We start from the raw sequence: 15140 nt of genomic DNA, 5'->3' as shown, positions 1-15140 counted from the left end.
TTCAACAAGTATATTATTCTTCTGGCTTTATCTAGCCCTATTTGGGATATTTTACCTTGCCTCACTGGCTTGCCAGGTAATCAACCCTCAGATGACATCAAATCAAACAAAATGTTATTGATCACATACATGTGTTTAGCAGATGTTATTGCGGGTGTAGCGAAATGCTTGTGTAATCTGCAATGTTATAGACGATAAGCATCTGATAATGTGTTAACTTGCATGAGCTGCATTTGAAATTGCATGTGATCATATCCACGGTAAACAAAGATTTTTCTGATTCCGAACTGGGCGTGCAACTTTTCATGACGCTGCCAAGAAATGGGTCTATATGTGGTGGTAAAACATTTGGTGGGTAAACTCTGATCCCCAGTCTTGGGTAAAGAAGTAATGTTTCCTATTCTTTCAATGCATTTTTACGCACAAGGTGGGTAAGCTATTAGGCTAAATATAGCTGTATTTACCCTTCACAACACCACTGATCTATTCAATGGAGAGTTTCTGTGCAGGTCAAATCTCAATGACACTTGACTCCACGTGAGAGACAGTTTTTGCAAGAACTAGAAATATATGTAGACTATTTAGTGCATGTGGAAACTGACAATCATGATGGTTTCATCTGAAATACACTGCCAGTCAAATGTTTTATAACACCTATTATAACACACACATTCCAGGGTTTTTCTTTATTTGACTATTTTCTACATTGTAGAATAATAGTAAAGACATCAAAACTATGAAATTACTCATATGGAATCATATAGTAACCAAGAAAGTGCTAAACAAATTCAAATGTATTTTATATTTGCGATTCTACAAATAGCACTTGTTGGCTGCTTTTCCTTCACTCTGCGGTCCAACTCATCCCAAACCATCTCAATTGGGTTGAGGTCGGGTGATTGTGGTTGCCACTCTTAGCCTTGATGACAGCTTTGCACACTCTTGGCATTCTCTCATCCAGTTTCATGAGGTAGTCACCTGGAATGCATTTCAATTAACAGGTGTGCCTTGTTAAGAGTTCATTTGTGGAATTTCTTTCCTTCTTAATGCGTTTGAGCCAATCAGTTGTGTTGTGACAAGGTAGGGGGGGTATACAGGAGATGGCCCTATTTGGTAAAAGACCAAGTCCATATTATGGCAAGAACAGCTCAAATAAGCAAAGAGAAACGACAGTCCATCATTACTTTAAGGTAGTGGCGGATTTAGGTATAGGCAACATGGGCAGCCGCCCAGGGCGGCATCTTGACGGGTGGCGGCACTGGGCGCCCACACAATTTTTTGGGGAATGGTGACATTAAACCAATAGGTTTTCTATCGCTCTTTGCACGACACGTCAATGATATCATGTCACCGTGTAGGACTGTGGGTCAATTAATAGGTTGACCTCAGGTCTCCCCACTGGAAGCACGGTGTAGGGGGAGCGGGGGAATCTATCAAATAGCGCACCTCTAACTTTGTACAGTACTAATGGAATTAGTAAAATCATTCACACTACGAAATGATACCAAATAAACCACAATTCATTCATAATACTGTGAATATATAGTTTCACAGTATTATTTGTCTTTGTTACTTCTTTTTGATATTTTTGTAAAAATGTTTATATGTATATAGTTTTAGAAGTTATTATTATTTATTTGTTATTATTTATTTGTTCCAATTGTCTGAATAAAAACTACAGTTAGTGCAGAATGGTGTTTTTTTAGTTGGTGCGCTGAAGGGGGGGGTTCGCCAAGGGAGCCATACAAGCTAGTACCGCCACTGACTTTAAGGCATGAAGGTTATTCGATACGGAAGATTTCAAGGACTTTGAAAGTTTCTTTAAGTGCAATCCCTGTAAGGATTTCTTTCCTAATAATAATAATGAAAATTAATACATTTACAGAAAGACCTGTGTAAAGGCCAACTTACAGAAGAGGAACGTTTTGAGGCAACTAAATATTTTCAGTCTGGAAAAACACCAGGGTAGAGATATATCAGACCTTTTTTGATGTATTCAAATATCCATTATTAACATGTTTTAATTACTCTTATACAAATTTTAGACTTTCATGTACTCAACAAGAAGGTCTGATTTCATTACTACTAAAACAGGACCCAGGTGGTAAGTATAAAGATTCAGTCCATTTAAAAAACTGGAGGCCTTAAACACTTCAATGTTGTGATGCGAAAATCCTGGCGAAATGCATAGCATATAGAATAAAAAAGGTTTTATGAGATATTGTTCATCCTGATCAGACAGGTTTTTTACATGAACGATATATTGGAGATAATATACGACAATTACCTGAAACAAGTGAACATTATGAAACATTGAAGATACCACGCCTGATCTTCATAGCAGACTTTGAAAAGACGTTTGATAAAGTACGACTAGAATTTATATATAAATGCCTAGATTACTTTAATTTTGGTGACTCTATTATACAATGGGTTAAAGTTATGTACAGCAACCCCAGATGTAAAATAGTAAATAATGGATACTTCTCAGAAAGAATTGAGCTTTAAGAGGAGTAAAACAAGTCTGTCTGTTGTCTCCATATCTATTTATTATAGCTATTAAAATTAGATCTATTTATTATAGCTATTAAAATTAGATCTAACAAGTACATCAAGGGGTTAGAAATCCAGGGGATAAAAACAAAAGTGTCAATGTATGCTGATGACTCTAGGTTTTTCTTAAGTCCGCAATCTGGATCCCTGCATAGTCTCATTGAAGATCTTGATCACTTTTCTAGCCTCTCAGGAGGCTATTAAAACCTAATTATAAAGTGTACCATATTACATATTGGATCATTTAAAAATAGTGTTTACACTACCTTATTATTGATTGAATGACTCACTTAAAATTTAGCAGAATGCTGGCCATCTTTCTGAAGGTTAGATACTTTCAATTCAGCAGCTCTGTAATGGTGTATTTTAAAGGTGTTGACAAGCACTTGATAGATGCTGGAGGAATGGCATGTCCTTTACTGAATGAAGTGAGACACACTCAATAATAATTTAATTTCATACTTATTTCATTGTCACATTTATGAGTTTTAACAATGGGTGGATTGATGCTCCTTCACAACAATGTAATTAGGCTACACATTTACACTGGGGTGAAACTTTCACTGGGGAAGGAACATTCTGAAATTACATTTTTGTCCGCCATGTTTTATCATTGGAATGTGATACAAAACAAGGCAGCGGTGTGCTTTAGGACCATGCGGACGCCTCCGAGCGTCGGGTAGGCCGTTTGGAGTGTTTATCCGACTGGATAAAAAATATATATATATAATATTAATATTATGCCCCCCCCACTTATAAAACCATGCACACGTGTATTATTGCACAGTTACCACACCTTGTGACAACCCCCTGCTCTTCTCAGTTCAAAAGGTACATGAATTATAAACTGATTGCACGGTAATTACCAGAAAGAACTAGGCTACTTTGTTCCTCCTTCATAAAAAAGCAGCCGGGAGCTAATCACAAAAGGCCAGGGTGACCTCACACCTTGTTCCTGGAGGAGGTGGGGCAGTGACAGGTCCTGGGGATGTTGGCAAATGGGCCTGTAGGCTAATGGAGCAGACATTTAGTGGAAGTGGGACATATTGCTTCCAGGGGGAGCTGGGGTCCAGCATCTCCCCATAGACCCAGACAGAAGGGCTCAGAGAGACTGAGAAAGAGGAAGAGAGAGTCCTGCTCATCATGAGTCACAGCTGGTGCTGCATGCTGCATGTTACATGGTGCTGGGACCCCATCTTGCTCAACGCTGTCCTCTGGAACGGTTACGCAAGCACAGTGGCAGATGGAAAGTGGAAACACTCAGTGTGCTGCCTCCTTCATCTGACTGGAGCTTGAGATAGGATAGAGAGATGGACAAAAATGTTTTATCTATAAAATAGATCAATTGCGGGCAGCTGTTGAATGTTTCTGTACATATACAGAATATCAGACACACATGGCTGTGAGGACTTGTGGTGTGGCTATCTAGGAGTGTGTGTGGTGCATGATGTTCTCTCTAGTCCACAGACTCACCTTCTGTCTTTGAGAAGATGAATATGGTAAAATATTGATAAGTCAAGTGTGATGAAGGGAAATGTTTGAAAGTAAAGTGTTGGATATGCTATTTTGGGACATACAGGCCTATGTAATGTTGTGTCCTGCTGTGTAACCTATTAAACGATGGTATACTGTTCAAAGACAATACACTGTACTAAGGTTTAATATTATATTGTGCTGCCAAAAATCTAGTGTAGTGGAGAGCTGCTATCTCTCCTTTTTGATTAACTTAACTGTTTAATAGATAACATTTATTGGCCTGAGAGCTAACAATTGCATTCACTCTCACCTGCGCTTCCCATCAATAGTTGTTTATAAGGCAAGGGTGGAAACCTGCAGGCCCTTAACCACTGGCCTTAAATACTCCTGTAACTCTGTGTATTATTTATGATTTTATTTCACTGGTATAGCCGCCTTAACGTATGTTGAGCTGAGGTGGAGTGGACATGAATGTATTCGTATGGTAAAGAGACATTTACTCACTGTGTTGTGTGTCCTATTCAAACTGCAAACTTCATTAGTCCGCCTTTACATCATCTGGTGCTTTCATTCATTATTCATACAGCTACAGATAAAAATATATATAATATTCATATAAACAACCTTCCAAGAAAGAGACAGATAAGATCATGAAGAATTGACTTATACAAAAATTACATTTATTTTTTATTGAATTTAACTATCTTATTAAAACATGAACCCTAGTGAATAACAACAAGAAACATTATAATACGATTTTTTTCAGTGTGACTACAATTGCACTAGAATTGTTTATTTAATTATTATTTAATTTATATATTTTGCATGTTTTAGTATTTTCTTTTTAATACTTGTGTTCTGTTTTGTATGACGTAACAACGTAAATTGTTGATCTGTATTATGAAAGAAGAAAAAAATAATTGTGTGCAAAGCTATCAAAGGGTGGCTATTTTGAAGAATCTCAAATATAAAATATATTTTCATTTTTACTACGAGTCCATGTGGTATTTCATAGTTTTGATGTCTTCACTACTATGCTACAATGTAGATAAATAGTTTAAAAAATAAAGAAAAACCCTTGAATGAGTAGGTGTGTTCAAACTTTTGACTGGTTTGTTGTTTGTTTAACCTTTATTTAACTAGGCAAATCAGTTAAAAACAAATTCTTATTTACAATGACGGCCTACACCGGCCAAACCCGGACGACACTGGGCCAATTGTGTGCCGCCCTATGAGACTCCCAATCACGGCCAGTTGTGATACAGCCTGGTTGTAAGGGTTTTCCTGTGGTGAAGGAGAAGCGGACCAAAATGAAGCGTGGTGGTTATTCATGTTCTTTAATAAAGGAACTAGACATGAAATAACTAACAAAACAATAAATGTGCGAAAACCTAAACAGTCCTATCTGGTGCAAACACAGAGACAGGAACAATCACCCACAAACACACAGTGAAACCCAGGCTACCTAAGTATGATTCTCAATCAGAGACAACTAATGACACCTGCCTCTGATTGAGAACCATACTAGGCTGAAACATAGAAATACCCCAAAACATAGAAAAACAAACATAGACTGCCCACCCAACTCACGCCCTGACCATACTAAATAAATACAAAATAAAGGTCAGAACGTGACACTGGTACTGTATATTAATCCATAAATCTAACCTATAATTAGTCATGCTTTTATTTTATCTTTTGAAACATTGAACAATCCGCACACATTAATATAGGCTTCCAAATGTCTTTATTGTTAAAGTTGCACTATGCAGAAAACTGCTTGCTAAAACTCTAATAGTTTGCCTAATTTCAGTTTATGTGACAAAATAAGACAGTACAATGATTCGCTACACTATACTATCTAAATCGCTGTGAAATATATTTTCCATAACCAAAAATATTTGTATTTCAGCAGTTATAAACTGGTGTACAAAACCGAAAGTAAAAGATACAAAAACAAAACTTAAGAACATGAAGCATAGAAATAGCGCACATCAAACAGATATAATGCATCTTAGACTTGTTTTAAAGTAGATTGGTAGGTCTATAACTCACAGTTCTATGTGAATTTGGTCAAGTCTCCCAAAACGTTTTTTACCCTTATTTATTTACTACAAAAATGCTAATAACTGACATACAATCCAATGAAGGTATCTATAGAAAACCTACTCAAATCCTCTTCAGTGAATTAATTTAAAGGAAGAGCTGCCCAAATCCTCTTAACCAGGACCAAGGGAAACTATTGTGCTTGCCCTTGGAAGAAGACTGAGGAAAGGTGGCTACTGTGGATATGTAGGAGAATTCATCAAAGTGAAAAGACATAAAGGCCCATCAAAGTAACAATTTGCACAGTAGCCAGATTAGGCTATAGCTCAGTGACAATGTCAATGATATATGAGTCCTCTATAATTCTACTGAGAGAAAATGGCTGCTGTTTAAATAGGGATGGCCTTCTCTAGGCCAAATAATCTCATTTAACAAAATCTCTGGAGGTTTCACGGAGCGTGGATGGGTTGAGGCTGAGGAGCTCCCTAATTCAACTGAACTGAGAGAATTGGGCATTTGAGAATATGTAGAGAATGTGTGGCATTTCGATTTCCTATTAATCCCTGCAAAGGGAACTGAATATGAAAATTATACTTTCTTATTGACTTTAAATTGAGCTGTAAAGACTTTTCCCCTAATGGTATGAAATATGTAGAAAGTGAAGAATCTTAAGGTTAAAAAACCTGTGTTCTCTAAGTTTACTGTGCTTTTCAGATATAGATGCAGCCAAGGATGCAATGTACACTATCCTTAAACTCATTGAGGTGAAACTTAACCTTGAGAACTTTAGCACATTATCACATTCAGCAGAAAGAGACAACCTACCACTCCCTGTCCCTGTGCTTGGTCATATTGGACTAAAGTTTTCTGAAGATCAACATTTAATGGATAGATGTACGTAACTGTGAATGGAGTCTGAGTCCTGTGTGCATGTTGTTACCATCGGGATCATTGAACCTTCAGAAACCTTTTGGCGAGCAAAGAAATAAACACAGACAAACAAACGAAGAAGAAAGAATACTGCAGCACCTGGGATTATTTCCCAATATCTCATGTAAAAGAGGGCATTAGAAGTAAATGTGCTGCCATTACGGGGTGATCTTGGTTTCATTCAATGAAGATAATGAAGCAGCGGAAAATCATAAATACAGTAATGATACCGCAATGTAAAGATACGTTTAGGGCCTTGTCAATGCACCCGTTTTCATCCCTCACCAAGCAAGGCTACGGTAATGAAATTGCATTCAGGATAAATGAATAGATGAGGATGTACAGAAATATAATTCATGAGCATTAAACCTGGGATACAGGAAATCACATCACAAAGACACCGAGACACATAACAATAATGTGTTTTGATATCTAATCATAACCTTCCACATCACCCACCTTTACATAAGCAAGACCATTACAAACAATATTTTCTTAATCCTTGTGGTATCTAAATATACACTGATACATTCCATTTATTACAATAGCTTCCAATAGCTATTTATCCCACTTTCTAAACCTCACTCTGTACTGTTAATCCTCTGAGCAGTAATCTGTGGTCTAAAATAAGAAGCCAGGCTTGATCCATGAGGTAATCAATTCAGACAGAGAGCTGCAGGACACAAGCTATATTTAGACTTCCTAAAATGGAGGAATTTTAAATAAAAAGGACCCCTGCTTACCTGGTGCAGAGATGGCCGGAGACAAGGCAGGAACAATAGTGATTCTGTTAATGAGACAAAAAAAGACAAAAACATTTATTATGACACTTGTAATCATATGCGAACCACAAGAAAAAACAACAGACCTTACTATACACAACCTATGTTTTCTGTTTGTTCTTTCAAGTTTTTTCTCGCTTGATAGTGACATTCTAGCGCTGAGTGAAGTAAAGCAATAGGAGAGCTAGACGGTTGTTCTTAAAAACAGATAATTTCACACCAAGAATCTCTGACCTACAGAATACTCCCACTACTCACTTTCTAAAGCTTCAGAAGATTGATCTCTGTAGCTCAATTTGCAGAGCCTGGTGCAGAGCACACCAGGATTCAATTGGGTTCAACTCCAAAGACCAACTATACATACAATATATGCATTGAAAAAAAGTGTGTACTTTCCCTGCCACAGCCACATGAGGCTGAAGAAGTGGGACAGGCTCTACTGTTGGGGGTAGTCACGGAGTCAGCCTTTGAAGTACGTCTCTGGCTTAATTTCTATGTGCATGTGTTGACTTAAGGATCCAACACTTTTTTTTAAAATTTCGCCTAAAATGACACCCAAATATAACTGCCTGTAGCTCAGGACCTGGAGCAAGGATATGCATATTGTTGATATGGGGGGGGGGGGGTGTTGTACCATCATCTATGAAATGCAAGAGAAAGACCATATTGTATTATTCCAGCCCAGGCACAATTTAGATTTCGGCCACTAGATGGCAGCAGAGTATGTGCAACGTTTTAGACTGATCCAATGAACCATTGCAAATCTGTTCAAAGTGTTGTATTAAGACTGCCCAAACGTGCCTAATTGGTGTATTAATACATTTTCAAGTTCATAATTGTGCACTCTCCTCAAACAATAGCATGGTATTATTTCAATGTAATAGCTACTGTAAATTGGACAGTGCAGTTAGATTAACAGGAATTTAATCTTTCTGCCCAAATCAAATATGTCATTGTCCTGGGAATTGTATTGTTACTTACAACCTCATGCTAATCACATTAGCCTACGTTAGCTCAACCGTCCCGCGAGGGGGACACCGATCCCATAGTGGTTTAAGATATCCGCATACATAGGTTCGGTTTGCTCGTAGTAGAACAAGGCTAGGCAAAGTGAACGTCTGCGCTTGCATAATCCCTTTTTCTGTTTGTCCCTCTTGAGACGCCATATCAACAACATTACACTTCCTCAACTGAAGAAATCTGTAATTAATTTTGACATTTTTGCTGAGGAGTTCTTAGTCACACAATTTTACATATAACTAAGATGTTTGGTGCAGTATTTCTCAAGTGAAATAATGAACTTGAAAACTAGTTGTCTATCGTTGAATGACAAGAAACACTTAATTGATTGTTGACCAATCACTGACGAAGGGGCGTAGACTTCAGCTACCGAACTTCGACAAGCCACAAGAAAAAAACAAGGTGTCCTCGAACAGCCGGAAAAAAACAGGCCGAACGCTGCAAAACACCAAAACAAACGTCATAATATACAGTGTACTAAAAAAGTATTTAGTCAGCCACCAATTGTGCAAATCTTCCCACTTAAAAAGATGAGAGAGGCACTTCAACTATGACAGGCAAAATGAGAAAAAAAATCCAGAAAATCACATTGTAGGATTTTTTATGAATTTATTTGCAAATTATGGTGGAAAATAAGTATTTGGTCAATAACAAAAGTTTATCTCAATACTTTGTTATATACCCTTTGTTGGCAATGACAGAGGTCAAACGTTTTCTGTAAGTCTTCACAAGGTTTTCACACACTGTTGCTGGAATTTTGGCCCATTCCTTCATGCAGATCTCCTCTAGAGCAGTGATGTTTTGGGGCTGTTGCTGGGCAACACGGACTTTCAACTCCCTCCAAAGATTTTCTATGGGGTTGAGATCTGGAGACTGGCTAGGCCACTCCAGGACCTTGAAATGCTTCTTACGAAGCCACTCCTTCGTTGCCCGGGCGGTGTGTTTGGGATCATTGTCATACTGAAAGACCCAGCCACGTTTCATCTTCAATGCCCTTGCTGATGGAAGGAGGTTTTCACTCAAAATCTCACGATACATGGCCCCATTCATTCTTTCCTTTACATGGATCAGTCGTCCTGGTCCCTTTGCAGAAAAACAGCCCCAAAGCATGATGTTTCCACCCCCATGCCTCACAGTAGGTATGGTGTTCTTTGGATGCAACTCAGCATTCTTTGTCCTCCAAACACGACGAGTTGAGTTTTTACCAAAAAGTTATATTTTGGTTTCATCTGACCATATGACATTCTCCCAATCTTCTTCTGGATCATCCAAATGCTCTCTAGCAAACTTCAGACGGGCCTGGACATGTACTGGCTTAAGCAGGGGGACACGTCTGGCACTGCAGGATTTGAGTCCCTGGCGGCGTAGTGTGTTACTGATGGTAGGCTTTGTTACTTTGGTCCCAGCTCTCTGCAGGTCATTCACTAGGTCCCATCGTGTGGTTCTGGGATTTTCGCTCACCGTTCTTGTGATCATTTTGACCCCACGGGGTGAGATATTGTGTGGAGCCCCAGATCGAGGGAGATTATCAGTGGTCTTGTATGTCTTCCATTTCCTAATAATTGCTCCCACAGTTGATTTCTTCAAACCAAGCTGCTTACCTATTGCAGATTCAGTCTTCCCAGCCTGGTGCAGGTCTACAATTTTGTTTCTGGTGTCCTTTGACAGCTCTTTGGTCTTGGCCATAGTGGAGTTTGGAGTGTGACTGTTTGAGGTTGTGGACAGGTGTCTTTTATACTGATAAAATATACTGATTTATACTGATTTTATTTTCTCATTTTGTTTGTCATAGTTGACGTGTACCTATGATGAACATTACAGGCCTCTCTCATCTTTTTAAGTGGGAGAACTTGCACAATTGGTGGCTGACTAAATACTTTTTTGCCCCACTGTATGTGCAAACAATTTTTGACGGTAAGGTTTAGGGATCTATTCAATCTGTAAAGCTGAAGTGTAACAGATTCCGCAATATAAGTTTAAAGGTACTTTCCAATTGAGCAGACATATGCAGCGTTTATCATGAATGCAGTCTCCGTTAAAGTGGGGAGATTGCCTTTAAATTTCAATCACTCTGTAAAGAGGAACTTCCGCGATGCGGATTGAAAAGAGCCCTTAGCATGAAGAACGGATGTAGAATGCGAGAAAAAGCGAGAAATCTGTCTACATATCAACACAGCCAAAACCCACCTGTGAACAAAAACACCTTCATAGAGAGATACTGCTGTGATGTGATTCAGTTAGAAGTGATCCTCTACCCAGGAGCACCAGGGTAACAGGATGCCTCAGACATATTACAGCAGGGAGAAAAACAAAGGCATCATAAAGGAAGAGCCTCGCCAGACCTCATGAATTGGTGTGTGTGTGTGCACTCCAAAATGATGTCTCTCAGGTTCTTAAAAATGCTGCTGTTGTGGCGTGGATCCAAGGACTCAAGGGGAGAGTTAACCTGCTAGTTCCTATTAACATTTTCTCTTTATGTTAATTTAAAGCCGGAACTATGGGTAGGTCATCACTGGTGGAGTGTGTGTGTGTACGTGCGTGTGTTCATCCATGCGTGTGTGCGTGCGTGCGTGCGCGGGTTAGAGTGTGACGGCTCTATCTACTGGCATTTTCACATATTTCTATTTATGAACTCCGTTCAGAGAGCAAGAAGCCCCATTTCCTGCTGTTTCATTGTGGAGGAGAGAATAATGACTCTCCAGAGTGTCATCATCTCATAGACTTTCTCCAGAGAATTGCTCTCTTCCTCCTGTTTGAAGACAAGGAGATAGAGAGAAAGAAAATCAACAGTCCTTTTCACAAGAGTAGAATTGTTTATAGAGTGCACATATATCAACGAGCAGAATAAAGCCACTTGATGTAGGGCTCCATAGCTAAAGCGGCATTGGACATTGGCTGCACGGAGTCGCATTAAGAGAAATCCCATGCAACCTTGTTTAAAAAAACACTGGAATCTGATATCTAATCTACACCTCAATTAGGCTGATAGAAATCCTCATTTAATTTAATTATTTAAAATATGAGAGTCATTATTTTTATTTCTACACTTTCTTGCTCTGAACTTCCAACATGAGTGGGATGGGTGTGGCTGCGTGACAATGAACAAGAACAGCTGCTCACTAATTTCACAGCTCCAACGCAGTTACACCTCTGACACCGCCAAAACATCAGCTATGCGGGTGTCGGCTATCCCCTGTTAACGCAGGATCTGATTGAATCTAGGCCTTTATTGTACTAGCCGTCACTCACCAGAGATGGAAAAAGTACCCAATTTTCATACTTGAGTAAAAGTAAAGATACCTTAATAGAAAATGACTCAAGTAAAAGTGAAAGTCACCCAGTAAAACACTACTTGAGTAAAAGTCTGAAAGTATTTGGTTTTAAATATACGTAAATATCAAAAGTAAATGTAATTGATCAAATATACTAAAGTATCAAAAGTAAAAGTATACACTACCGGTCCAAAATTTAGGGTCACTTAGAAATGTCCTTGTTTTTGAAAGAAAAGCTATTTTTCTGTCCATTAAAATAACATTAAAATTATCATAAATACAGTGTAGACATTGTTAATGTTGTAAATGACTATTGTAGCTGGACATTTTTTATTGAATATCTACATAGGCGTACAGAGGCCCATTATCAGCAACCATCACTCCTGTGTTCCAATGGAAAGTTGTGTTAGCTAATCCAAGTTTATCATTTTAAAAAGCTAATTGATCATTAGAAAACCCTTTTGCAATTATGTTAGCACAACTGAAAACTGTTGCCCTGATCAAAGAAGCAATAAAACGGGCCTTCTTTAGACTAGTTGAGTATCTGAAGCATCAGCATATGTGGGTTCAATTACTGGCTCAAAATGGCCAGAAACAAATAACTTTCTTCTGAAACTTGTCAGTCTATTCTTGTTCTGAGAAATGAAGGCTATTCCATGTGAGAAATGTCCAAGAAACTGAAGATATTGTACAACATTGTGTACTACTCCCTTCACATAACAGCGCAAACTGGCCCTAACCAGAATAGAAAGAGGAGTGGGAGACCCCGGTGCACAACTGAGCAAAAGGACAAGTACATTAGAGTGTCTAGTTTGAGAAACAGACGCCTCACAAGTCCTCAACTGGCAGCTTCATTAAATAGTACCCGCAAAACACCAGTCTCAACATCAACAGTGAAGAGGCAACTTCAGGATGCTGGCCTTCTAGGCAGAGTTCCTGTATCTGTGTTCTTTTGCCAATCTTAATCTTTTCTTTTTATTGGCCAGTCTGAGATATGGCTTTTTCTTTGCAACTCTGCACTCACTCTGTCAGTGAGTGAGTGTGTGCATGAGTGTAAGAGAGAAAGAACACACCTCAAAGCAGAATAGCCAACACATAGAGACACTAGCCAGGGGGGAGAGAGCTAACGAAGGACGCCGATTCAATGTCATGCAAATGTATTGAGGGGGAACTCCTGTGGCTGACAGGACAGAAAAGGTCAGAGAACTAAACGTTGGGAGGAGGACAGGTCCAGTCAGGTCCGATGACCTTGATCCACATCCAACTGAGAGATGGTCAACCTAATGAGGTTGGTGGAGTGACTGATTTGGAGGAGGAGGCAGTTGCCCCTTACACACTGACTGATATGAGGTCAGATTTGCGTTTCTGTGTAGGATGAAGTTGCACACGATCAATGCCTTCATTACCACTGATTAATGAAAGGACTGGATAGGTTGACACACCATGTTGCTTTCACCTATCATGTTTATCTATATCTGTGAGTGTGGAAGAAAGGACACAACAAAAGGAAAAAAGTTACAACTCTTTAGACAGAGCTTCTACTTTAAAGAGAGGAGAGGAAGACGCTGCATGTTTAAAAATAGGCTCTTAACTTAATCTCCCTGTAACTGTTTGAAATAACTGTGCCCAAACAACAGATGAATGTGGATGATTCTTTTCTTTACATTACCTGCCTAGAAAATAATACAAGGCTGAAAGCTCCTAGTCTGGACTCTCCAGACAGTATCTAATATGTGATATTGAGTGTAGCTACTGCATGTGGCTGTGAGATTAAAGGTCCTGAACTGTGAATTGGCTTGGTCAGCATCTGCGGCCAATAGAAAACAATAAAAACAACACATCATAGACCATCTCTTGGGACAAAATAATCAGCAGCTTGGCTACCATTCTGTTGGTTTTCAGAGCTCTAGGTCCTACTGTATTCAATCAAAAGCTGTCACTGGGTTTATAAGGTAAGACTAAAACTTATTTTTCATTCACTAAGACTGTTACGTTAGAACACACCTTATCTCCTTACTCCCACCCACCCACCCATCCATCCGCCCACCCACCCACCCATCCATCCGCCCACCCACCCATCTCCCCACCCACACAATCATTCCTGACAGACAGGGTCAGATTGATGCCCTTTATCACACACAAATAAGAGAACAGAAGGAAACACTATGCCGCTGCTCCCACTGGACACCATCACTCATCCCCAGCAGAGATTTATACACTCTTGTCATGTAGCATTGGAGAGGGGGAGACATACACACAGAGGGACAGAGAATGGAGGAGTGAGAGATTGAAATGGAAAGGGAGTGATTGTGTATATGGGGTGGGGGTGAAAAACATGTGTGAGAGGTGAAGAGGATGAGAAAAAAAGAACTAGAACATCCTCTCTCCCTCCCAGCCACTAAGCTGCACAGTTAGTACACCATGTACGTACAGTGAATGAGGTTGACTGACGGGTATGAGTAGCCCACATGAAGGCTTCTCTGGGAACCCTGGCATACCCAGGCCCTCTGGGAAACCAAATGCCATCCCTCATGGAGCTTAGTCTGCTGACTCCATGATCCTCACAGAGCACAGTGTGCCAAGGAACAGAACACAAGGCTGGTGACCATGCATGATTAGGATTACCCATGACACCAGGAGACAAGGAAATATTGTAGCCCCTCAGAGACAACCCAGCTGTTATGATGTAGCCAGCAGGAGTTTATCCTAATGGGAGATATCACTTCAAAAGACAGATGTGACAATGCTTCTCCACACCCTCAGATTAGGACAAGACAAAGTTCCAAGGTGTCTGGGTTTATTTAGTTTAGTTGAATGCACCGGTAGACCAGCAGGGATAATGCACTCCACTGTCTACTTAATGGTGCTGTTCTTTGCTGAGTCGTTGGTTCAGACAGTTGAATAGAAGTGTCTGGGAGATATTCGTCTGCATGAAATGTGTTCACAGTCTGGAGTTGGGCCTGTTCCTTGTCAGCCTGCTACCAACTGATAAGCGTCAGTCTGGTAAGCTTTTTAGGCGTGACGAATAAGTCAATACATTGCATTTAATGTGAAAAGATAT

At 39.5% G+C, this 15140-nt stretch overlaps 1 long non-coding RNA gene across 1 annotated transcript; it reads right to left on the bottom strand.

Annotated features, from left to right (window-relative positions):
• Positions 1–3002: 3002 nt before the first annotated feature.
• On the bottom strand, positions 3003–11257 carry LOC135565942 (uncharacterized). The gene is made up of 3 exons (XR_010461886.1): positions 10995–11257; positions 4534–7792; positions 3003–3844 (listed from the first exon to the last, which is right to left on the bottom strand). It is a non-coding gene; the product is annotated as an uncharacterized LOC135565942 (long non-coding RNA).
• Positions 11258–15140: the final 3883 nt, after the last annotated feature.

Source organism: Oncorhynchus nerka, linkage group LG3 (genome assembly GCF_034236695.1).
Source record: "Oncorhynchus nerka isolate Pitt River linkage group LG3, Oner_Uvic_2.0, whole genome shotgun sequence".
NCBI classification, from domain to species: domain Eukaryota; kingdom Metazoa; phylum Chordata; class Actinopteri; order Salmoniformes; family Salmonidae; genus Oncorhynchus; species Oncorhynchus nerka.
Note: the sequence above shows the minus strand (reverse complement) of the source record. Positions and strands in the feature narration are given on the sequence as shown.